Source organism: Prionailurus bengalensis, chromosome B4 (genome assembly GCF_016509475.1).
Source record: "Prionailurus bengalensis isolate Pbe53 chromosome B4, Fcat_Pben_1.1_paternal_pri, whole genome shotgun sequence".
NCBI classification, from domain to species: Eukaryota; Metazoa; Chordata; class Mammalia; order Carnivora; family Felidae; genus Prionailurus; species Prionailurus bengalensis.
In genome coordinates, this window is record NC_057358.1 from 6,331,780 (window position 1) to 6,357,100 (window position 25,321).

Here is a 25,321-nt window from a genome sequence, read left to right on the forward strand (position 1 = left end):
AAAAAGTTCTTCATGAAAATGGGAACGTTGTTTTATGATGCGGTTCAGTCTGACAAACATTTTGTAGTGAAAGCCAGTCTTAAAAAAAATGGAACCATTCTTTAACCATTATCTTTATTTTTGCTTCACTTCTAATTTTTGGATATTATGACTGGCTTCTGGATCTATTGTCCCAAGTCATACACAGATGGAGAGATGGAATGAGAAAGACTGAAGATGTTCTACTTTACGAGAGACGAAGTAAGAGTTTAAAAACCCAGACAGGAGACATTCAATTCTCATTGAATTGGACCAACATATACGAAAAGATCTTAGACCCCCAAACTCTGTTGAAAGGCACCTGAAAAAAAACCCAGTGATTCTCAACGTTGACTTATGTGAGAATCATCTGAAGAGCTGTCAAATTTTCCATCTGTGACTGTAGTGGGTTGAACAGTGTTCCCCTCTCCTGAATTCATATCCATGCAGAACTTCAGAATGGGACCTTATTTGAAAATGGGGTCTTTATGGACGTAATTAGTCAGGGATTGCTGTGAGCTCATATGGACGGGGCGGGCCTAAATGCAAAGACTAATGTCCTTAAATGAACAGCGGGGGACACAGAGAGACACTCAGACACACAGAGAGAAGGCGGCCACTGGAGTCAGATGCAGGGATTGAGTGAAGCGGTCACAAGCCAAGCAATGCCTGAGGTCACCAGACCTGGAAGAGGCGAAAAAGCTTCTCCCTCTGGAGGGAGCATGGCCTTGCGGGCACCTTGGTTCTGGACTGATAACCTGCCTACCTGCGGAAGAAGAAGTTTCTGTTGCGTTAAGCCACCCGTTCTGCGGTACTCTGTTACAGCAGCCCCATGACGCTAATACGGCAAACTCGTCTTCAGGTTTGGATTCCAGAAAATTGCCCGAGGAAGGCAATTCTTAACTTCAGTGGACCTATGAGTCATACTGTGAACGCGGGCTGGGTTCTTTCTGAATATGGAATTATTCTGCGATCTCCGTCTGCGGAAATCCAAAATTAGAGTAGCTGTTGAACCCTGACCTTTCACCTTCCATAGTGTCCTTGATTCCCTCTCCAAGACTAGAAGCTTGAGTGGCTAAAGGCCAGGCTTTTTCCCCCTCCCAACACCGACCTTCCAGGTGAACTAGAAAGCAGTGAATGTTAACATAGAAATCCTTCAAAGTTGAGACCAAATGTGCCATGACAGGGCCCTCTTGACTCACGACCTTTATCACTTTATCAACTATGGATCTCATGAAAGAACTTCTCTTTGAGAACACCAAGTCTCGAGGGCCTTTAGGTAAGGGTCAGTACCCTTTCATTATGCTAAAAGATGGAATTGCAGTGTGAGCTGTCAACACAGGATGTAGAAAAGCAGGGGCAGAGGGACTAGTGTGAACATTCCCTAGACTGCCGTTTCTCAAGCCTGGTACACTTACATATGTAATTGAAACAGTATTTTGGGGGAAAAAAATCCCCTTTGCATTTGCATAGCACTCTGATATTTTAATTTAATTTTATTTTTGAGAGAGTGCAAGCAGGGGAGGGGCAGAGAGGGAAAACGACAGAGGATCTGAAACGGGCTCTGTGCTGACAGCCGTGAGCCCGACGCGAGGTTCGAAACTCACAAACCACGAGATCGAGACCTGAGCCGAAGTTGGACGCTCGACCAACTGAGCCACCCAGGCTCCCGAGGCACTCTGATATTTTATATCTCTCTTTTAATCTGACATTGATTCACTACATTGATTTCATGGCCCCCAACGAGTCAAACCCCCAGCTGAAAAGATGCCTAACTGGAGGATTTGATCACAGACAGGGCATTAGAAAATACCAAAGATTGTGGTTCGAACAATGCCCTCATTCGTCAGAGACACAATGAGAACCGAGTCTGGACTCATTTCCTTCTCCATGTCGGGGGCCCTGACGAGCTTGGCTCAGGGAGCGGGCTGATCGGCCGTGGAAAAGCCGGGTGTTGGGGGTGACCCGGCACGCGCTCCAGGTGAGGCCCGTCCCCGGTCCCTGTGTGCACTCGGGCATCATTCCTGGGCCGGGCGTTTTCTGGATGTATTTCTCATTATTTAGAGGAACCTGGTGTCCCCGCCTCCTCCTGGCCCAGCCATATGACTCCGGGTAACCCAGGCTGGGGGCGTGCCCAGGATGCGTGTGGGACTAGAGGCCCTCTTGCAGGGCAAGGTGTGTAAGAATGAGACGGCATGATGCCAGGGAGACTTTGTTCTAAAATCCCTCAGCTAAGGCCAGAAGAGGGAGAGAGATGACACAGATGTGGTGCCGTCATGATGACCGTTGAATCTGGTGCATTTGCGGGAATTCGTTTTTCTATTGCCTTCATTTTGTGTGTTTCAACATCTTCTTCATTAAAATACTAAAAACCAAAAAGTCCCCCTCCCCCCCCAAAAAAACCTCTCCACCATTTTAGAATATACCACACGCCCCTCGGCTTGGACATTGTATGGTCACTTTGAGGTTCTTGGGGAAGGCTACCAACTGATCCTCAAATGAACTCTTGCTGGAAAAACACAGCGGGCGAGAGAGAAACCAGAAAAATCCACGTAGTGAGAAGCTTCTATCCAGAAGACTCTCTTACTCCCGCATTTACACGGTAATCCGGCACTAATACGGCCAACGATTTGGTCCCCTTCCTGGACTGCTTTGTATTGTTTCTTTTTTTTTTTTAATTTTTTTTTTAATGTTTATTTATTTTTGAGACAGGGAGAGACAGAGCATGAACGGGGGAGGGTCAGAGAGAGAGGAGACACAGAATCTGAAACGGGCTCCAGGCTCTGAGCTGTCAGCACAGAGCCCGACGCGGGGCTCGAACTCACGGACCGCGAGATCATGACCTGAGCCGAAGTCGGACGCTTAACCGACTGAGCCACCCAGGCGCTCCTGTATTGTTTCTTACGTTGTCATCGAACTGTTCCCCCAAATAAATGGGAAACTGCTTACGGAAAGGGAGACTGACCGGTGCGCTTTCACTTTTCCAGAAGCCTACCTCTTGCACATTGTAGGCCTCTTGCAAATGTTTGACAACCTCACTTTTAAGCAATGTTTCCATCCACGATACCATCACCCTGCTTATTAGATGTGGAGTGAAAACACACTGGGCATTTATTGTGTGGCAGCCACTTGGCAAAGAGGTTTCTATAAATTATCCTTGTTGAGCAGTTACTCTCAGAAGTTACAGACAGGGAAACTGAGGCACGGAGAGATTTTTTTTTTTTTAAGTAACTTTCTCAAGGTCACAAATCTATTTAGTGATGGAGCCAGACTGAGATCCCAGAAAGACAACCTGATGCTTTAATTCTTCCTATCAGTGAGTACAGATCCCTTGACCCTAGTTTAGGGGGCCCATGAGAATGCTTTTGAGCATGGGGTCCAAGTTGACTTGGAATTCAGAAACATGTCATATAAAGATGATATAAAGGACTAACATAGTGCTCGATGTTGCACAAATATCGTTTAATTTAATCTGCATAAAGACCCCTATGTGCTCGCTGAAGGCTTTGGGACTGAGTTTACTCCAGCGATAAAACGGGTGAATTAAGGGTGCTAAGGGAAGTCTGTGGTCATGATGACGTAGCCGCCATTGGTGAATAAATCCGAAACAATCGCTACAAGGGACAGGGCAGAACAGAGTCCCCATGAAAAGAATCAGAGTTTGGTAAACTGACAAAGTCATGAGCAAATCAGAAAACCCGAAGGAAAGTCAAGAGCACAGGGGAGGCCCGATGTGGTAACTCTGTGGGAGGCACGCATGGAGACTGGGCCATGGAAGGAAGACAATCCCCAGTGGACTGGGAATCTGAATGTCACTTCACTCTCTCTTAGATCTGAGATACTCAATAGAATCGGCATCTCTCAGAAAAAAAAAAATTGAGAAAAAGCTCTTAAGGATGGAAAGGAAATCCTTTAAGGAACAATCAAATCACGTGATCAAAGAGGGAAGGAATATACGCCTCCCAGTTGTAGAACCAGCTTCTGAGATTTGGTGCTAATAAATTTTTAAAAACCTAAGGGCCATAAACAAAACTAAAAATCCATCAAAAGACTTGGGGAAAATATTTTTCATACGTGTGGTTTTGGTTGGGAGGAGGAAACAGAACACACAGCACAGTGAATCTATTTCCTCACCTGCCACCTTGAGAGCAGAAACTCCATTACCTTAGGCAACGTGGTCTCGGACCCAGGACAGTGCCAGATGCACATTAGATCCCAGTAAATGTTTCTTTTTGCACAACTAGAACTAGGCAAAGCAAAGTCATCCAGAGCTCAAAGGATGACCAATTATATCATTAAATGATCAGCAGCTCACTGGAGAGCAGGATGGATTTTTTGAGATGCCGAAAGTTTCTCGTCTCCTGGGGTCCATTTTGCTGACGTCTGTCCATCTCTCTATGATATTTTTGTAAGAGCACCTGCCTATCATTCTACCAACTCCCTCTCCTCCCTCTCACCACACACACACACACACACACACACGGCATTGCAAAAACCACACAACTCTGACTGGCGGCATTTTCATCTGCAACGCAGAGTTTTAACATATACATCTATTTTAAAGTCTTTTTTTCTTACAGGAGCCATAAACTTGGATTTTTTTTTTTTCCTTCTCCTGGTCGACCTGAGACATTGGTGCGGTGTCTCTGAAAGACCCTTGGCTTCCTCAGCTGGGTCATGATCAGTCCAGACGGGTGACAGTGTCCAGGAGGGATCCCCTCGAGCTGGGATTTAAAACCTTAAGGCCAATGAAAATATCAACAAAAGCCTTAAAGACCTCATGGGATGAGGCAGCCTAAGCCAACTCACACTATATAGAAATACAGATCAGAAAGGTGTTTTGCAAGTTGGAAAGGAGATCCAGATATTGAAACATTTTGTCCACTTGTGTTCACAAGACGTATGGCTTGTGGGTATAGTGTTTTCCACCATTATCTGAGGGTTTTAATGTTGCCAAACCAAAGTTTCTATCCTGGAGGTAATGTAAAGTGTCTGATAAAACGTACAAGGTGGGGGCAGTGACCTTGGTGAGCAGCGGAGACATTCATGAGAAAACCCTCATTTACCACCTTCCCAACAACATAGAATTCACCGTCTGTGGTTGCTTTACCCCTCCAAAAGACGGGTGATTTTCCTCAGTACCAGCCAATCAACTCTTACATTCTCCTTGTTTTCTGAGGAATAAATATTGATGATTTTTAATGTGCGTGCAGCAAAAATATGAAATATACATATACCTATGCTGTGACTTTGGGCCATTTCTTCTCTCTCTCGAAAATGGCACAAAATATAAATGATTCATTTCACCGAGGAGTTAGCTCTAAACATATCCCTAAATGTTCTGATCTTTCAGTTCAACAATATCAGGATATTTGGTGGTAATAAATTATTAAAGGTGCCTCGGTCAGGAAAATGTCAGTGCCTCTTTCCTGAAGTGACATTATTTGTGTTTAGAATAGAATTGTCGAAAGAGAACAGAAGAGCAGCGAGAGTTCAGGAAAACATCATTCAATTTTGTTAATGTCAAAATCTCCTCAAGTTCAAGAGGTTGATTTCTAAATGGGTGTTTGCACAGAAGTGTCCAAATATTTGTAAGGATTTTAAAAAATAGTAGTGAGTGCAAAGGGCGCTTAGAGATATACAGAAGGGAAAGCAAAGGTTGGTTTCCATAACAACTTGCTACTAAAGTTAAGGACCAGTGAAATATTAAGCAGAGTCACTACAGGTGAGGACCATCCAGGATGGTTACAAATGTACTCTGTCCAAAGATCTTAAAAGAGAATTACCACTGACCGGATTCCATGTATCCCAGATTGTCATCCATCAAAGATCGTTACGTAACAACCCAGTTGGTGTCTACGCGGCTCAGATTACAAAAACACAGGGCCTGAGGCGGGCGTCTCCCTGGGGAAAGTTATCCAAATTCATAAAACGAGTGGGCCACCGTATTCGGTGAGGCACTGGATGTCCAAGAATGAGATGTAGTAAGAGTCTGGGGAGGAGAAAGAACATGGCGGGTGGGAGCGATCTGGGAACATCTGGGCTGAAACTGTAAAGATAAGTAACGATTGGGAAGGAAAAGGCCAAATCTGTTTTGTTTTTAATTGTGGTAAAAAAAAAAACCCATAAAACATAATTTCTCATCTTAACCATTTTTAAGGGTACGGTACAGCAGTCGTGGTAACCGTATGCATCTTGCTGTGCAATAGAACTCTATAACTTTTCATCTTACAAAACGGAAACTATACTATAGTTTAATATATATAGTTTATACCACCCTGGACTATCCTGGCCAGCTCTCCCTTTCCCTCCGCCCAGCCCCTGGCAACCACCGATCTAATTTTCGTCTCTACGAATAGGACTACTTTATTTTTTAAATCTTTTCTAAAGTTTATTTATTTTGAGAGAGAGAGAGAAAGAGAGAGAGCTGGGGGAGGAGCAGAGAGAGAGAGAGGGAGGGAGAGAATCCCGAGCAGACTCCTCACTGCACACAGCCTGACGTGGGCTCAATCCCATGAACCAAACTGTGAGATCATGACCTGAGCTGAAATCAAGAGTTGACCCACCCAGGTGCCCTTATAAAGTTTTTTTTTTTTGAGAGAGACAGGGACAGAGACAGAGAGACAGAGAGAGTGGGGGAGGGGCAGAGAGGGGGGGGGGGAGAGAGAGAGAATCCCAAACAGGCTCCACACTGAGCGCAGAGCCTGACCCAGGGCTGGATCCCATGACCCTGGCATCATGACCAGAGCCGAAATCAAAAGACAGATGCTCAACCCACTGAGCCGCCCTGGCGGCCCTGAATACGATTACTTCGGACACCTGGCGTAAGTGGAATCCCACAATATTTGTCCTACTGTGGCTGGCACATTTCATTCAGCATCACGTCTTCCAGGTTCATCCATGCTTCAGCACGTGGCAGGATTTCCTTCCTTTTTTAAGGCTCAACAATATGCGTGTACGTATAGACCACACTTTCTTCCTCCATCCGTGTGTCAGCGAGCATTCAGGTTATTCCCACCTCTTGGCTATTGTGATTAATGCTGCTATGAACACAGGTGGGCAAGGATCTCCTCGAGATCTGTTTTCAATCCTTTGGGGCATATTTCCAGGGATTGCTGGATCATATGGCAATTCCATTTTTAATTTTGTGGGGAACTTTGAAAAGGAGCAAAGCTTTTGGGAAAGGCGGCTCCGTCATTCAGGAGGGTAATTGCCAGTCAAGGGGTGTGCGACGGCCAGTGGCTGGACCAGAGGATTCCAAGAGTGGGACACAAGCCGGACAGGTAAGAAGGAGCAAACTCACAAAACGCCCGGAAAACAGGCAGAAACACAAAAGTCCCAGGGAGCAAGCATGGGGTGAGACCCGGCAGCTCTGTGCGGGATGAAGCACGGCAAAGCGATACGCCAAAAAGAGGAGCTCCTCGATGCATTTATCAAGCACCTGCTGTATGCCTGCCACATGCACACAGCTATTCGAGGTGCTGGGGCACCTGGAGTAGACAGTACCAAGAGAGCCCTTTGCATCAACTTCAATTCTAGTGGAGGAAGAAGACAGTACACCAGCAAGAGTGTGTGTGTGTGTGTGTGTGTGTGTGTGTGTGTAAAACTAGCCAGGATGATGAGTCCTGGGAAGAAAACCCAAGCAGCATGAGGAAGGGAGAGAGGGTGAGGGTTTTAAACAGGTGGAGGTCAAGGCAAGTGCCGAGCAGACGCTGGAGTGAGGCAAGAAAGCCAGCCTGATGCAAACCTAAAGTAAATCCTTCCAAGCAGGGCCAACAGTGAGCACAAGGTAGGCCTGTGCAGGTGTGCCCGGGGAGGTGGCATACAGACCGCAGGGGCAGAGCCAGGGGCAGGGGTGGGTGAAGAAGGGCTGACGGGGGAGGGGCAGGGGCACCTGGGACGCTGGGTCGGTCGGTTAAGCGTCTGACTCTTGGTTTCAGCTCAGGTCATGATCGGGGTCCGTGAGTACGAGCCCCGTGTCAGGCTCTGTGCTGACGGCGTGGAACCTGCTTGGGATTCTCATTCTCTCTCTCTCTCTCTCTCTCTCCCTCTCTCAGCCCCTCCCCCATGCACTCTCTCTCTCAAATAAATAAATAAGCTTAAAAAACATAAAAGAAGGGCTGACGGGCTGTCAGACCATCGTGAGGACTCAGGCTTTTGCCCCAGGTGATGGGAAGGCGTTTTGGAAGGACCCTTCTGGGGGCTGCGCGGGGCGCAGACGGGAAAGAGCAGGTGCGGGATGAGAGCATCCAGTTAGGATGTGGTCATAGACCAGGCCCGGGAAGGTGGCTCGGACTCCGGTGATATCCGCGGATCAGCTGAGAAATTGTCGCATCCTGGCTGTACGTGTCGAGAAGGGTCAACAGGAGTGACCGATAAGCTGGAGGTAGAAAGGGGGACGTTTTTACGTGACACCCGGGTTTTTAGCCTGAGTGACGACCGGAACACTGGCGGGGGAGGAAGCTGGTCTTTTTGTGGACTATCGGGTGAGATTCGCAGGAGTGTGCAGTTTAGACCGGAGCCTGGATGCGGAGACCGCGCTGACCCGAGGGCGACACGATGGCAGGCTGCGGGGTTGTACAAGGTGACGGGAGGCGGCGGGGGCTCCCGCAGGCTACTCTCGGGGAAAATGACAGCCCCTCCTGACAGATCAAAGCAGCGGATCAGTGAGATCTCGGAGGCTCCAGGTCAGAGATGGGAAGAGGTGCAGGCTGATAGGGTTTCGGTCTGGTTCAACTGCACCTTTTCCCAGTCCCGTTAATATGTGAATCCAGGGATCCCATTTCTGATGAGGTTTCCATACACTGGCAAGACTCGGCGACAAGATTTTGGTGGACGTTGTTGGACGGGAGGGCTGCGTCTAGTGGAAGCTTACATTTTCCCCAAAGTCCTCAATACATGCAGGTTCCCAAACGCCCGTTTTCAAGAGCCTTTCGCCTTTCCACTCCAGCGTTTCCACCTGTACAAAAGACGGAACTGTGCCGATCACGACTCAAGGTTGAGGGGGGCAGGACCCCTTCGCAATAAGAGTGTTGAACAGAGGAGGAAATATTCTTGGACGAAGTATCAGAGACACGGGTATAAGCATTTGTCGAAAGTCACTGAGCTGGGGGTGCTGAGACGTGCGGGGTGCAGACAGTAGGGTGCCTGCAAAGGGGCGACGTTTATGAGAAGTGACACGTCTCCCCTCACGGTACAGACATGCTGAGAGGGAGCTCGAACAGGGAAGATCGGGGTAAGCCGACAACGGCCCGGTCCTGTCTCAAATCCGTACACGGTACAGGTGGGGACCCCCCTTCAGTACTGCTCACCCCAACCCCTGCAGCCAGGTAGCACCCCTCCCTCTCTGCAGCAGCAGACAAGAGGGTTCCTGTCCGAATGAATGCATGAGTGAATGAATGAATGAATGAATGAAATACACTTGGGACCTGGGGACACCAGGCACAGCCGGCAGCAGCATTAGGCCGAAACCACAAGTGAAGTGGCACGCTTGGAGATTGAGGACTCTGGCCTCAGCCCCTCACTTTGCTCCCAGACACTCTGCGGAAATGGCGGCCTGCAGAGAAGCTGTTCCAGGGAACAGAGCAGTCCTGCCTTCTTCCTCACGATGGCATGTTTTGCCTCAACTAGGGACTAAGAAAGAGGAAGGCCTAGGACGGAGACAACAGGCTCCAGGACGGCGGCACAGGAAAGTCCCAGCGACTCGGCTCTGTGCCAGGCTACGCAAGCAAACCGGGACAGAAGAGGGGGAGCACAGAGGACACCCCCAGTGGGCGGCAGGACGGAACCGATGGATTGTCTGGAAGCGTCCGCAAGCATCTGGCAAGGTCATTAGTAGGCATGTGCCAGATGTGTCAGAGCATCTGGAAAGAGTTAGTGATACGTGCGTAGGAAACTCGGCAAGTGGAAAAATGAGTCCACAATTCCAACAATAACAAAGTAGTGTAAGATGCTTCTTGACTCATTAGTGGAAATCCGTGCACGGTGTCCTCCTGTTGATTGACTTAGCCACCGTTTGACACAGGAGAAGACGGAGGAAGAGAAAACAGGGGCGGGGTGACGGTTGAAGAGAGCGAGACCTTCAAATGATCAAAAAGGCAAGATATTACCTAAAATCATAAACGAACGAACAGTAGTGTATGTGCGTGACCGGGAAATATAGAGGCGATTAGAAAAACGAAAATGTTGGAAGCGGCTTCTTATCATGGGGATGGGATGAGGACGATGAGGGACACCAGAGAGCTGTGTCAGGGCTCTCAGGAGACGGCTGTGCCCCCCTGCTCCCTGCACCTGCTGGAAGGTTGGGGACTCTTCCCCCGCGGGCTCAGCCTGCACCGGGACAGGTGAAGAGCCGAGGGCCTGATGCTCCCAGAACCCCTCACACCAATCATGGGTGGGAAGTGGAAGGTAAATATTCCAAACCCTTCAGCCCTCGGGTGGGTCAACCCCGAGGCGTGTCCTACCCCAACCCCAGAGCCGCCTGGTGGGGTTAAACCCCAGCTGCATACAGAGTTGTCCCACACATCACCGCTCCCCGACGGGCTCCCTCCTCCCCCTTCCTTTCCCACTTTCCAGCTCCTCAGTCAGTGCTCCTGGGGAGCACCTCCCAATGAAACCACCCGCACCCACGCGTTTCGCCAGGTTGTCTCTTGCTCACGCTAACACAAGCCATTTTTCAATAGAAGTCTCTCAGAACTACGGGTACCGGATTCCTCCAATGATGTCTGCGTGTTACCTGGATAAAGATGAAATTTAGTCTTGAAACGGTACAGGAAGCGGGGGGGAGGGGAGAAAAGCAAGGTAGAAGAATGGATTACCTTCTGCCATCACGTCGTATTGGATCTCTCATGATATTGTTAATTTCTTGAGAACCCAAGTGAGTGTACAATAGATTCATTGTCACATTGCGGGGCCAGTGAATAAGCCAAGGAGCAGAATTTGCCACTGGAATTAAAAATAATCCCTTGGGGCGCCTGGGTGGCTCAGTCGGTTGAGCATCCGACTTCGGCTCAGGTCATGATCTCGCGGTCCATGAGTTCGAGCCCCGCGTCGGGCTCTGAGCTGATGGCTCGGAGCCTGGAGCCTGCTTCCGATTCTGTGTCTCCCTCTCTCTCTGCCCCTCCCCCGTTCATGCTCTGTCTCTCTCTGTCTCAAAAATAAATAAATGCTAAAAAAAAAATTAAAAAAAAAATAATCCCATCACATGCATTACTTGGTAGTGCTGCCTTCTGAACACATGTCTGGGAGAGGGGGACCCGCTGCCAGCCTGGCAGGCTTGGGGCTCTGAGTCAGTCCGAGTTGCAGCAAACAACAGATTCTCCTGTGATTTCTCTGCTTCCACGTCTGTCCCTCCACTAGAGCGAACGGGCGTTTGTTTGTTCGTTTTCTCCCCTGTAGATTTGGAGAAGCGTCAACCAATTTGCCAAAGTATTGATTTTACTGCTTATAAATTATTGCTCTGGGAGTCTGACCAAGGGCCGAAGGACTATCGCTTGATTAGGATTCATACGACTTCCAGCTTTCTACATAATGGGACTGTGGTTAGCGTCTGAAATCCTCTAAGGTGTATATAGTTGGATATTTTGAATTTTTCATCCATTCACACGCAGATGAATTACTGCATCACCGGCTTATCAGCAGATCCCTTACGATCTGCGGCCAAGGATTCCATTGGTCAATGTGTGGCGAGCAGGTCAAAGCCACGGCCACGGCTCCCAAGACCCGGTGTGGGGGGGGTGGGGTGGGGATTGTCAGCTGGGACCGATCACCTAGGCAGCCGGAGAACCGAGATGCTCTCCAAATCTGGCCTCAAGGAGCGCAAAGACACCAGAAGTGCCAGGGAGGCCTCAACTCTCAGAACATCGCACCACATTCATTTTACCAGTCCTGGCGTGCACCTACACTTGACCTACCTTGCTAGCAGCTTCACGGCTCAGGACGCAAAGGAAGTCATATCCGCTCACACCCAACCACCGCGCAAGGAATACACCAGACACCGCGACCTCTGAGAGTAGCGTCTGAGAGGCCACGGGCCAGAAGGAGCTCAGGTTCGTGAAAAATGGCAGGAACAAAGAACAGAAAGCACATTAAAAAATAATAATCAAAGCCGAGGAATGAAATGGACCAGATACAAGGCCATTGCTTAAGAAAATGAATGCAACGTTAACAACTGGCAAAGAACCACTCAACTCCTAGGTCCTTGGTTTTCCCATCAGAAAAACGGGTGAGCGTCCTTGAAAAGGAAGAGGAAGCCAACAGAGGAGAAGATATACGTGCCACTCTTTCAGGGACTCTAGCTCGCCAAGCACCTGCGATGGAGAGCCGAAGGGAGGAAATGGGCTTACGGATCTGGTCTCAGAAATATTGCCACAATTAGAAGGGAGCGGGCCGGGGACAGGAGACAGCCGGCGGGCGAAGGGTATCCGGGCCTTGCCAAAAGAAGCAAAGGTGAATTCCAGACGAGGCAAAAATGGGTAGGTCTGGTGTGCTCCAGGGGATTTTCAGTACAGAGCGTCCAGGGGGTGATTTGGAATATCCCTCATTAACGCAAGTTTGTTAGAAATCTGTCAGCCGGGGAAATGTCAGGAGCCTGGTGTAGGTCTGTGCCCCGGGGACAGACAGGAATTCCTTATTATATCTTTGTTAATGAGCTGGAGAAGTGGATGCGGGCTGATAGCAGGATAGATGGCCCCGGAGCCGTTGAACAAACGGGCACGCACGAGGGGCGAGATTAATCAAAGTTAACCTTTCCAGAGGCAGTTCATGGCGCAGTAAATAATCGCGTCGAAGAACTTGCGGTTGGGATGCAGGCCTGCAGTTACCAGCCGGGGGCAAGTTCCTTCCACCCCTCCGCGAGCCTCAGCTCTCCAATCTGGACGTGAACGCTCGCGACCCCGGAGCCGGGGGCGAAAGGAGGCAGCGCCCTTCGTGGGCTTCCGCAGGCCTGGTGTGCTCGAGGGAGTGCCCATCAAAGGTCACCCCCGTCCGGCGGGTCCCTATCCTTCCGGGTCTAGAAGCGGGGTAATCCATCTCATCATTTCGTCCCTGCTTCTGGAAAGAATCCACACTCGAGACCCTTATCCTCAAACCCACCTTCCCCAACGTGACCTCTGTCATAGAGAAAATAATACGAAAGTAAGTGAGCTTTCTCTGCTTCGCTGCGTCTCGCTTCCTCTGCTCAGTATTTCAAGAGCATGTTCCCAGGAGAAGAGGAGCGAACGTGCACCGTAATCATGTCTTATTGTGGTAAAGAACACACAATACAACATCCACCGTGTTAACCATTGGTAAGTGTCCGTGGCCTGGCATTAACCGTAAGGCGGGAGGTACAACACGTCTCCAGAACCCGAGCCTCTTGCGAATCTGAAACCCTGTGCCCAATAACCAGGGGTTCCCACTCTCCCCTCCTCCAGCCTCTGGTAACCACCATGCTCCTGGCTGTGTCTGTGATTTGACAGTGCGAGGGTGCCTCACCTGAGTGGACTCGGGGGCTGCGTGTCCTCCTGTGAATGACTCATCCCCCTGGGCGCGATGTCCTCCAGGGTCAGCCGTGTTACAGCAAGCGGTAGGATTTCCTCCTTCGTTAAGGCCCCATTGTGTTCCGCCTACACATAGACCACGTCTGGCTTCTCCCGTCGTCCCTTGACATATGTCCGGGCTGCGGCTTAATTTTAAATCTTACAGCTGGTTTCGCGTTAGTTATCAAACAGGCAAGGTATCTGTAGGACTGTTTTGCAGTCACACGCGCTGAGCCTAAGACCTTGTACCCAGCAGGCTGGCGAACCAGGGTCACGAGGGTCTGGGAGCGGGACACAATGGGAAGAGGGTCTTCAGACAACGTTTGGGTCATCATAGCCGCGTCCTTGGGTTGCATGTTACAGGTTTCTTAACACAGAATTTCCCTCTGGGATGATCTCTGACTTTAATTTCTTCCTTTTTTTTTTTTAACGATTTTATTTATTTTTGAGAGACAGAGTGTGAGTGGGGGAGGGGCAGACAGAGAGAGGGAGACACAGAATCCGAAGCAGGCTCCAGGCTCCGAGCTGTCAGCACAGAGCCCGATGCGGGGCTTGAACCCATGAACCATGAGAGCATGACCTGAACCGAAGTTGGAGGCTTAACCAACTGAGCCCCCCCCAGGCGCCCCAACAATCTCTGGCTTTAGAAGCTCTGCAAATAAGGGAGGAAAGCCCTCACTGACACCCCCATGGCACTAACATTCTCCTTCTGAATCCAAGAGTCTGAGCTTATGGTTTTCTTTTTGATGCACACTGAATTCGTAGAAGGCTCTGGAATCCCTCGAATGGCTTCACTCTTACAGATCACTACAGAAGAGTGAGGCCACCTTCACCCCTGCCACGCTACAAGGAAGGGACTTTTACAATTTGAGCTGTAAGAGGATGGAAGGAAACCACGTGAGACCCTTCTAGAACCGAAAATTGTTACTCACCAGGGGCACGTAAAGAGGTGTTTGAACGCCTAACGAGTGCTGTTTAACTGTATCGCCGGCCCCACATTCTTCTTCTCATCCCTGTCGAAGAGCCTTCCAGACTGACAGGACCCACCAAGAGATTCCCAAACCCAACGGGCGAAGGAAGCCCCCTGGTGGGGCCGTGTTTCCCGGGAGGATGCTAGGAGCCCGGCCAATTCTCGACTTCTCTCTGCAGCATTTGCCTTACTTCAGGATAAACCCAAGGTCCCAAGCTCAGAGGAAAGCATGAAGGTTGAACTCAGATCTGAAGTGAACAAGAATCTAGAGAGCAGTGGCCCCGACCCCTTTCGCCAACATGACCAATTTAAAGCGGGGAGGTGGGCACGGGGAGGAGAGGAGGAGGACATCCCGTCCAAGTTGGGAACCAACCCCACGACGTGGCCAGGAGCCTGAGCACCTCTCCTGAGCTTGGACCCTGTTCTTCTGTCCACTTGGACTCAAGTCATCAGCACAGGGCTGCACATGGGCCAACAAGTGTGAAATCAAATTGCAATGGGTCCACCTTCTTTAGGGAGAAGGCAAGACAGAGCTGAGTTTCAGAACCTTCCACGAAGAACGTGGCTCTCGCTCAGACAGATGACCTGGGCTTGCCCAGCTCGCCAGCTTAGCCTTGTTACTTTGGACAACTTACTCATCTCCTCTGCCTCTATCCCTCCATCTGTGAAATGGGCATTAAGAACCAATGCCAGGGCCTTACACAGTGTCTGAAGCACAATCATTGCTCGAAATGTGTTTGCAAGCACTCCAGGTGAAACTTGGCTTTCCCTGCTCGGGTCTTTGCCACGATCTCCCTGCAGGTGCCCAAAGCATGAGGTCCCCTGTCCCCTCTCCCCCATCATAACCTGCTCTCGGGAGAGAAATGAGTGCCAGTCACTTCTACTGAATAGGAATTTGTCACACGCGTGGCGTTCGTTTTTCAAAGCCTTATCAGTAATTGTGAAACACGAGGCTGCGTCCACGGCCAGAGAGCACAGGGGAAGTCACGCTGTGACCGTCACGCTGGTGCCTCAGCGTGGACATGCACGGGGGGCCGAGGCACTGCTCTCGCAAAAAGAACAACAATATTCCATTTATGTGAAACCCAAGCCTGGCAGGGAAGGTTTCTTTTTAACAGACTCTCTCTGATGTTGGTTTTTATTCAATGGCTTAATACTTCATCGGGGGAAGGAAAGCTTCATTTAAAGAAGGTAGTTGGAAAATCAATGCGTGAACGTGCATCGCTGCTTGGGAGAGTAACGGGTCCTCGACAGCCCGTGGACAGCTTGGTGCACACACGGATCCGATCAGCCATTCCCTCCTGCCTCTCCCGCCTGTTCCCTGTGTTTTGCATAGAAGAAGGAAGTCGCAGTCAAAAATTAAAAGTAATTAGTCACTGGGTGGCTCAGTCGGTTGAGCATCTGACCCGATTTCGGCTCAGGTCACGATCTCGAGGTTTGTGGGTTTGAGCCCCACGTTCGGCTCTGTGCTGACAGTGCAGAGCCTGCTTGGGATTCTCTCTCTCCCTCTCTCGCTGCTCCTCCCCCTCTCTTAAAATAAGTAAACATTAAAAATATTTTCAAAAATTTTTTTAATGTTTATTTTTGGAGAGAGAGAGACGGAGCGCCAGCGGGGGAGGGGCAGCGAGAGAGGGAGACGCGGAATCGGAAGCAGGCTCCAGGCTCCGAGCTGTCAGCACAGAGCCCGACGCGGGGCTCGAACCCACGAACCGCGAGATCGTGACCCGAGCCGAAGTCGGACGCTTCACCGACTGAGCCACCCAGGCACTCCACATTAAAAAATATTTTAAAAAATTAAAATTAAAAGGCAGATGTGTTTCTGATAGGCAATGGTGTCTTTATCTTTTCAAAAATAAAAGAAGCAGCAACGCCATTTCCCCAAAACTCTCCGTTCCTGCACACTTTACACAGTTAGCGTAAACGTGAAACAGCCAAGCTACAGGGACGTACTCACTGAAAAGGTGTTTCCAGCTTCTTCTGGGGAGCACAGCCAGGGCACATCTGACACCACCCTCGGAATATCGACGTCGTGGTTCAGCGAATGTCAGGATTTACTGTCCCTGGAGGTCAATATTGACCTCTTCATTGCCACTGTCAATACGTATCACTGTGCTTCTCACTTCGATAAATCCCGCCACCCACCCCGCTGAGAATTCAGTGTCCGCTAGGACTAAGCTGACTCCAAGGGAACAAAGTCAGTTAGGGAGGAAGCAGCACAGGGGTTGGGAACTCTGCTCTGCACTTTCTGGAAGGGGGAGCTGGCTAGCAGGGAAAACCCTAGAGAAACTTGTTCACTGAGTACGGACTGCATTCAGCGTTGCCCCACGTCCCGTTTCGGATCCTTGTGGCTTCTTCACACTGTTCCTTTATCCAAATCCCCTCCCGGGTCGAGGAGAAGCATCTCTACTCTGGATCTCTGCACCAGCCCCTGGGAACTCCCGATCAGTCCACCTTCGGTATACTGCAGAGGACTCAGTCTGCCTCATTACAGTCAGTAGCTGACTGTGGCTTCATGGAGATCCTCTTGCCATATCCTACTGCCAAAGGAATGCATTTCTAACTGTGCAACCTTACATAAACAGGTGCATTTATTTATAAGGAGCTGTTTGGAGAAGAAGCATACGCTGTACTCCATGCGGTGGATTGAGTTCTACCACCATATATTTCCCCAAACTCCGGCTCACCCTCCACACTCTGCTGACGAGAGAGGAAATTTTGCACTCCTGAATAATGCCTTAGGATTCCGCACACATGCATCTTCTCTCCAATGCTGAGGGATACTCCCTCACAGCTGGTGTTCCCCTTGTGTGCTCAGAATTAGGGAGTGGGTACAGAGGAGGAGGGGAAAATGAAGCAAAGGGCAGTGAGAAGCCCTCCCCCTACGCGGAGAATAACGTCTGGGGCGTGCAGGGTACAAAAGACTTAGGGAAGAGCTGCGGAAGGAAAAAAACGCACAAACAATGGTGAGCTTAGGGACCGTGGATATACTTTTGCAGCTGGAGACTGCATGATGTTGGCACAGTGGCCTTCTAAACTTCCCACGGGGAGGGAAACAGAGTTTTCTCAGCCCACGTTTGATAGCACTCAGATCCCGACTCTGAGAACTAACTCCGCGTCTTGAATGATTGGCTTGGACGTTTTTCCAAAATTTGGTTCATTCAAAATTTGGTCTTCAGCCTGCACATTTCTATCTGTCTGTTAAAGAAGTCCTTAGACCTCATTCCCCGCCCCCTCAGTTATTGCTTTGCCTCATATTAATTTCTCTTCCCTAAACCTTCATACACAAAATTTTCAGGGTTGAGCGATCCGTTAAATCACCGATTGGGAGACGCTGACCACTAGAAATCATCCATCCTGTTTGGTGGCCTCACAGACAAACCCGGAGTCCCCAGAGCTGACAAGTATGAACACGCTGATGTTCTACTATCCACACGTTCAGCTGGATAGAAAGGGGTCCAGTCATAAAATGCAGGAATTTCTTTTTTTTTTTTTTCAACGTTTTTATTTATTTTTGGGATAGAGAGAGACAGAGCATGAACGGGGGAGGGGCAGAGAGAGAGGGAGACACAGAATCAGAAACAGGCTCCAGGCTCTGAGCCATCAGCCCAGAGCCCGACGCGGGGCTCGAACTCCCGGACCGCGAGATCGTGACCTGGCTGAAGTCGGACGCTTAACCGACTGCGCCACCCAGGCGCCCCTAAAATGCAGGAATTTCAACAGCTAGCCTCCTGGAACTACATTCTAAAATGCCTAACACCGGGGAGAAAGGAGGGTAGATGAACCAAGTCTCAAATTCGGTGTTCAATTTGACGTTTCCACCAACTACCTTTGCACACTATGTTTTCCCTCGTCTGCCTGCACACTTCCCTCCATCCTTGACTTAAAATATATATATATTTTTTGGATAAAAGGGTCAAATAAGTGATTTTAGAATGCCAATAGTATCGATCTACGATACGCTCATTTCATGGTGCTTTAAAAGGAAACGTGTCGTTGATTATAAATCTGTCTTGGATGGTGAGTCCCTGGAAGGAAGGCAACCCATTCGTCTCTGCCCAGTTTCCCAGCACCTCAGCATGGCGTTGGAAGCTTACCTCATTCAGAAGTGTATTTAAAAATACGGTGCATTAGCCTCCGATACAGCAGGTCAAGGAAATCTCTAACTTAGTTTCCAATCCAATTATAAAATACCTCCAAACAATCCCAGCAGCTGCAGAGGATAAGAAGTACGGATTTGCGTTCATGGTCGTGAAAGACAACACACAGCAATCGCGCGTTGCGTCTCCAATCACCCGCCACGATTTCAAGACGGAACTGGAAAACAGATTTTTGTCAACCTGCAACGTTACCAAGAAGTACAAAGACATTGGGAAAATAGAGTAGCGGGCTGGCTTTCTTTGAAAACCCGACAAAATGCATTTATCAGACCCGTCTTGATGGCTTCAACAGACTCTCCGTCTGATCAACAGACAGGAGGGAACGTCAGTTCGCCCTTTAATTTTTCAACAGTGCTTTCTGGGTACGCGGCTGTCCGTTACATAAAGCTGGGAAGTGCCTCTTTGATTGTGTTCACGTTTGATTAAGAGACTGTGCCTGGCGGACCCAAATACACCAAACTGTTAATTGCTTTTTAAAGGAGAATTATGACACTTTTAACAAGCCACGTATCTGACTAAGCATTGTTAGGGTAGCTGCTCTCATTCTGCTGAACTGTCTTATTTTTGAGATCTGGGTCCCTAATTGCTTATAAACCATACTGTTTATTGAGTATTAACTCTGGCACGGTTGTTTATAATGGAAGCTTATTGCTTAATGCCTATAAAAAGCAGCCTCAATGAGCTACTTTGTGCCCGTGGTGTCTTCCCCTCCCCAAAACACACACGGGCGCGCACACACGCACAAGCTCACGGAGCCACACTTCAGTTCAACGGCCGCGAGGAACAGAAGTCTGGGCAGAATTATGCAGACGCAGAGCTTAAGGAGCACGTTGCTTGGTAACCAGAAAGCCCTCCGTCGATTCACCACGGTGTCGACCATACATTTTCCTCCGTACATTACCTACAATGAAAAGGTCGGTGACCCAGTGAAATATCAGATTAAGTCGAACTATTAACTGGACAAATGCATTTAAAGTGCTCTTGTACCCTGGTTCTGTGTGATTAGTATACATTATGTTCTGCCAAGGCAAGCATGAATCATTAATATATTCGGAGTCGGCTGCTCTCTGCAATGAAACATAATAACTCAGCGCTGAGTAATGCAGCGTGCTGTGTTTATAAGATGTGGAGTCTTCAGTTAGTGTGATCTACAGGGTTGTTATTTTGTGGTGAGGACACAAGCTCGCTCTCTCTCTCTCTCTTCTTTCCTTTAGTAAATAGTATTTGTCACTCCCCTATAAAGACAGGAAGAAAAAAAAAATCTTTCCCTGGAAAAACTGGTTACCTCGTGACCCGACTCTGCACGGGGGAGGGGAGAGAAACTTGGTCCCTAAATAGACGCATTGTGCGTCTACCCACTTGGTGAAGTTTCTTCCCCGCCCGCAGTTTCAAGTCTATCCGTGACCCGAGCCCGCGGGATCTGGATGGTTGAAATCAGACAAAAGCAAACACTCTCAAGGCGAAGCTCCGGTGACTGGATTTGACCCGTGACCTCTCCTTGTGCCGTTCTTCGCTGTGGCTGTGCCTCGGCGGCCGGCTGGGTTTACGTGCACATGCACAGACCAGGAGCGTGCCCAGCTCTGCTTTCCGCCCCACCGTATCTGGAACAAGAGCTCTAGGGTTCGTGAGCTCGGTCATGTGTGGGTTTGAGCTCCGCTCAGATGTAGGAAGTAAGCTTAAAGAGGCAAAGGTGACTGTCGGGACCGGGGTTCAGTGGCTGCCTGTGCCCCTCACCAGCCCACGGAAATGGGCTTTTCCGTACGAAAGCATTTCGTGGTGGGAAGGAGAAGGCAACACGCAGAGAAAGGGCTTGCTTTCCCTGGAACGGACTCCCACCACCCACGGGGTGCCATCCTCCAGTGGGAGGCGGCATTGAAGGAAGTGTAGATACCAGATCCCGAATCCCCCGAGTTCTCAAGTTTCCGGCTTTGTAACTCTAACACACCTCCCGTGTTCGGCCGGCTAGGAAGTTTCAGACTCCACGCTGAATTGGTCTCCCTGTAAGCTACCTTCATTTCTAGGACTGTGGCAGTCAGAGGCATTCGCTCTGTAGGAATCGGGAAGCCTCGAACCGTCTGCCTGTGTTACTCACTTTAAGTAAGTCTCTACTCCTTTCAAAACTTTCCCTACACTTCAGGATCCTCTGGGTGAGTGAGCACCAGTTCCATTGTTATAGGCCGAACGGTGTCCCCTTCACCCCCCATGTCCGAGTCCTAACCCTCTGTCCCTCGGAATATGACAGTATCTGGAGAAAGGCCCTTGGAAGAGGTAATGACGTTAAAATGAGGCAAGCGGATGGGCCCTTATCTGACACGACCGGTGTCCTGACGGGTACAGACGGGAGACCGCTGGAAGATGGCCATCTGCAAGCCAAGAGGAGAGGCTTCAGAAGAATGCAACCCCTCGGATACCTTAATCTCAGACTCCCAGCCCCCGAAACTGGGAGACAGTGAGCGTCTGTCGGTTCAGACCCCCCAGTCGGCGGTGCTGTGTGGCGGCCAGAGCTGACGGATGCGTTCGTGCGTCCAACGACATCAGGGCGCAGGGCAAGGGAAATAAAAGCGTCGAGGCAGGTGTTGGCCTGACCTCGCTGTGCTCCAGGGAACAAAGGTCTGTACTCGTGTGATTACTGTCGAGAGTGAGCGAATAATCTGTAGTTTCTATCTTGGCTGCGAAGCGGAGTAAGTAAAGGACCCTTTCGTCTTCTTTCCCTTATGTTGGCACCAAGGGCACCCATTTGGAAGAGGATGCTGGTTTGTCCGTCTGGGGCATACGTGCGGGGCTCCTTCTGAACTGAAAAGGAGACTGAGGGCCAAAGGCGGGGGCTGGGCTGGGGAACCAGCATCCATCCAGCTAGAAGACATACACAGCGAGAGGGAAAGGGAACCCCAGCAGGCCCTTCGAGCCACACGACTCCGTGCAACGGGGGCCTCAGTGACTCCTGGTAACACGCAGAAGTGAGGCCATAAAACAATACAGCGTATTTAGAAGGGCAAAACAGCTCAGAGCCTGGAGCCCGCTTCAGATTCTGTGTCTCCCTCTCTCTCTGCCCCTTCCCTGCTCGTGCTCTGTCTGTCCGCCTGTCTGTCCCTCTCTCTCAAAAATAAATAATAAACATTAACATTTTTGTAAGTGTAAAATAAATTCATTTCCCATTTCATGAGAAAATGTGCTGTCCTGTTTAACGTCTGCTAGCCCCTCCCGGATCTCCCACAGCTGTCTCCTCTGGTCCGTTCTGGTCCTCTGGCCGTGGCAGCCCTCAGAGGGCAAACTGGCCTACCACCCAACAGCACACGTAACTAAGATCTCGGAGTAGCCCATGGGGCGTCAGGGAGAGCACCGGCTTTGGAGTCCGGAGGACCTGAGTTCGAATTCTGTCTCGGCCCCTTTTGGATTGTGTGACCTGATCCTGCCCCGCTCCTTCATTCACTGCCCGAGAATAATGAGGCTCACAGAGGGAGACGCCCATTCAAGCAATGCAGGGTTCTACCTCTTTCCTTTGTGGAGGAAGGGTTGCCCAACAGGGCATCAGATGCTTCTCATTTACCTATTATATCATTTCTACAATGCTGCACTGTGTATTGTTGGGCTAAAAAAATGCCACCAACATCTTCTCTCTCCCATGTTTTCTTGGGGATTATTCATATTGAAAGCATTGAGGACAGGGGCACCTGGGTGGCTCAGTCAGTTGAGCTTCTGGCTCTTGGTTTCGGCTTAGGTCATGATCCCAGAGACACGAGATCAAGCCCCACATTGGGCTCCACACTGTCACTGATTGGGATTCTCTCTCTCCCCCTCCTTGGCGCATGGATGAGCTCCCTCTCCCGCTCTCTCTCTCAAAATACATAAATAAAACATTTTTTTTAATTTTTTTTCAACGTTTATTTATTTTTGGGACAGAGAGAGACACAGCATGAATGGGGGAGGGGCAGAGAGAGAGGGAGACACAGAGAATCGGAAACAGGCTCCAGGCTCTGAGCCACCAGCTCAGAGCCCGACGCGGGGCTCGAACTCACGGACCGTGAGATCGTGATCTGAGCCGAAGTCGGACGCTTAACCGACTGAACCACCCAGGCGCCCCAAATAAAACATTTTTAAAAAGCATTGAGGACAGCACATGGTAGGTGTTCAATAAATGTCACCAATCTGGAATAAGTGTCAGCAGTCAAGAATAATCGTGAAGAAAAAACGAGAGAGCCAAAACCTCGACCCAGCTCTGGAACAGACGTGAGAAAAAGGGAGATTTTTTGTTTCTTTGTATGTCGTATTAGTTTCTTTTAGACATGCAAACCCCTCTTCGCAAAGATGCAAGTGAGCCATCACGTTTGTTAAGAGCCCTCTGTTCATGTTCAAAACTGCTCCCCAGAGTTATTGTTTAAAGGGTGCAGACCTTCCGTCTTGCAAGGTGAAGAGAGTTCCGGAGGCGGGCGGTGTGACGGCTGTCCCATACAAGCATCTGTCACACCACGGAACGGCACACCCTCAACATGGTCGAGACGGTAACGTGATGTTCTGTGTGTTTCTCCAGAATATACAACAAACCGGGAAGAAAACTCAGCCATCCAAAGTTTCAGTTTCGCCAAGATAAGTAAGTGCCAGAGATGTGATGTGTGGTGCTGGGATTGTAGTTAATGATACCGCGTTGCGTGGTTGACACGCGCTAAGAGAGTAGATCGTTGGTGATGTCCGCCCTCTGCACACAAGATGGTAACTGTGTGAGCTGATGGGCACGTTAACTAGCTTGACCGTGGTGGATATTTTAAAATGTACACGAATATCGACGGCTCAGTCAGTTGAGCGTCCAACTTCAGCTCGGGTCACGATCTCATGGTTCGTGGGTTCGAGCCCCTCGTCGGGCTCTGTGCTCACAGCTCGGAGCCTGGAGCCTGCTTCCGATTCTGTCTCCCTCTCTCTCTGTTCCTCCCCCGCTTGCACTCTGTCTGTCTCTCAAAAATGAATGAAGATTTAAAAAAATTTTTAAATTACCTAAAACCAGAGCTCGTTCTGGCAAAGTGACAGTGTCCCCACATTCCCCAATTTGGGGCCCCAGAGACACCCTCTGGTTAGGGCCATGTCTCAGGAGGGACAGTGAGGGCAGGATGCACCCTGTCTGGCAGAGGAGAGCTGGGGTACAGACCCTTGGCACCTGCTTCATAGGGAGCCTGGCAGGGTGGGGGTGAGGTACCTACCATGGTGCCTGGGGCTGGCCTACCCCTCATCTCCCAGGAGGAGGTGGTCTCAGGCTCCACTATCCCTGCAGCCACCACGGACCCAGCCCCTCGCCCAACGTGGCTCTTCTCGCACCCCCAGTCTGCGCGACTCCAAACAAATCACTGCAAGTTTCTTACCCTCAGTTTCTTCTTCTGCCAAATGGGCACAACCCAACAGAATGACCCCAGAAGGCCATCGATGAGATAACTCCTACTCTCCCCTCGCACACTGCCTTCAAGGGCCCCACCCTCCTGGAAAATAAACAGCTCCTTGCCCCAACGTGGAGACCTGAGTCATGAAACACTTGGGCTTGCTCCCCTGTTATGTGGCCCCGTGAGCCTCTGTACTTCCTCTCTTTTGCTCTCAACATGCTGGGAAGTATTGCCTTAATGCTCATATTCTCCATTGGAGCTAAAATCCACACGGTGCCCTTGAATTCGTAGTCACTGCTCCATACCCAGGACCCAGTGTGGGTGGAGGTGCTCTATAAATTTTTACTAGGTGACTGACTGGCCAATCATATGGAAACCTAGTAGATTTCCATAGTTCCAAACAAAGGCTTCTTTGTAGATTCAATTGGCACTTTGCTGTAGAAACATCTCTGAACGGAAATCAGATAATCCACGTTCTACCTCTCGGTGACCCTCCAGACAAGATGCAATTCTCTCCTGTCTCTTTGCACTTGAAAGAGAAAAGAGTTCCGGGCGCCTGGGTGGCTCAGTCGGGTCAGTGTCCGACTTTGGCTCAGGTCACGATCTCGCGGTCCGTGAGTTCGAGCCCCGTGTTGGGCTCTGTGCCGACAGCTCAGAGCCTGGAGCCTGCTTCAGATTCTGGGTCTCTCTCTCTCTCTCTCTCTCTCTCTTCCTCTGACCTCATGATCTCACAGTTTGTGGGTTCAAGCCGTGAGTTGGGCTCTGTGCTGACAGCTCAGAGCCTGGAGCCTGCTTCAGTTTCCGTGTTTCCTACTCTCTCTCTGCCCCTCCCCTGCTCATGCTCTCTCTCTCTTTCTCAAAAAAAAAAAACAACAACAACAACATTAAAAAATGAATAAAAATGGGCTCTTGGGTGGTTCAGTTGGTTGAGTGTCTGACTTCAGCTCAGGTCATGATCTCACAGCTTGTGAATTCGAGCCCCACATCAGGCTCTGTGCTGACAGCTCAGAGCCTGGAGCCCCCTTTGGAGTCTGTCTCTCTCTCTCTCTCTCTCAAAAATAAATAAACATTTAACAAAAATTTAAAAATAAGTAAATAAAATAAAAAATAAATTTAAAAAATAATAGTAAATATTGGAAAAGGTGGTCTCAATGAAGAGGAGATAAATTCATGGAGGTTGAAAAGTCAAAACAATAAATAGCCCATGGATAGGAGTAAGGAGAAGGTAGCTTTTGTCTCAGTGTGTATGTTAGTCAGGGTTCCCCAGAGAAACAGAACCAATAGGGGAATAGATAG